At 39.2% G+C, this 1,250-nt stretch overlaps 1 long non-coding RNA gene across 1 annotated transcript; it reads right to left on the bottom strand.

Annotated features, from left to right (window-relative positions):
• Positions 1–269: 269 nt before the first annotated feature.
• LOC121814046 lies at positions 270–1,018 on the bottom strand. The gene is made up of 3 exons (XR_006054031.1): positions 876–1,018; positions 667–728; positions 270–573 (listed from the first exon to the last, which is right to left on the bottom strand). It is a non-coding gene; the product is annotated as an uncharacterized LOC121814046 (long non-coding RNA).
• Positions 1,019–1,250: the final 232 nt, after the last annotated feature.

Below are 1,250 nucleotides of genomic sequence, written 5' to 3' on the forward strand. Positions count from 1 at the left end.
CTAGGCGAGTGGCTCCAGCAGGTCCCGGGAACAACATCGGAGATCTCTGTCCAGAAGAGCGCAGTCCTGGGAACAGCTAAGATACTGCGCAGGACCCTCAAGCTCCCAGGCCTCTGGTAGAGGACCCGAGCTTGAAGGATTGACTGCCCGCAGGGGCGAGTGGGGAAATTTATTTATTTACTTATTTATACATCTATATATATAGATAGATAGATAGATAGATATCAAGATGTTAAGATAAATTAACCTGCAATGTATTTTTGCAAATAAAGGCCCTTTTTCGGCTTTAAAAGCTTTGCTTTTGTGTTGTACTTCTGAGTCCTCTCAACACAGATCTGACGTGTCCAAAGCATTATGTGGCAAATAAACTTATCAAAATAAAGACAAAAAAGAAATCAGCCTTCTTGAAGCTGTTGCCAATCCGACACTTTCTCAACAATGTGTGCCATAAGAACACTAGCTGTGGACCTTTAGTGTCAACTATGTACAAGCGAAAAAAATAAACACATCTTCTGGTGGTGGGCTTTTCACGCAGAGCTGGTGGAACCACCGCAAACACATCTCACACTGAATCTGTAAAAAAATAAATAATTAAAAATCCCAATGTTAAAATTTCATTTATGGGAATTGATCATAACATTTAGCAGTCTTTCTTGATGTCATTACCCATTTGTTGTCAGTTGCATGCTCTTCTTCCCCGCAGAAATGACAGATGTTTGTCAAGTCATCTGTTTTAAAAAGTGAAAAATAGCACATAGAGTATATTACCTACTGCACTTATTAGTTCATTCAAACAACTATATGGTTTGTTTCTACAGCCATCATGATGAAAATATTCACGATGTCTGAACACTGAATGGTGGAAAATGAGTTACCTGTCTCTAGGAGAGGAGTGGTGGCAATTTGCAGCCTGTGTGTGTTTATGGCTTTTTTTTGTAGACGGAAAGTCTATTGACTCTTTTCGCAAGATCTTTTCAGCAAACTGAAAAAGAGATTCTAAGATGACTAAATAGGCTAATATCGTAAAATTTTGGTGACACAAAAAGGCGAACAGTATGGAGAGCTTAAATGACGACCTCGGAAAAAAGAGGAAATATGAGAACCGTCTGGACTGAATCTACACATGTTCGCTCTTTTTCTTCAAATTGCTTAGAAACACGCTATTTAACATCATTAAAGACCTGGTTAAGGTCAGGAATAAGGTTATGGTCAGGGCTAGGGATAAGGTTAGGTTTAGGGCTGGAATACAG

This window comes from Haplochromis burtoni, unplaced genomic scaffold (assembly GCF_018398535.1).
Source record: "Haplochromis burtoni strain Fernald_Lab_line unplaced genomic scaffold, NCSU_Asbu1 Contig_6433, whole genome shotgun sequence".
Taxonomy (NCBI): Eukaryota; Metazoa; Chordata; class Actinopteri; order Cichliformes; family Cichlidae; genus Haplochromis; species Haplochromis burtoni.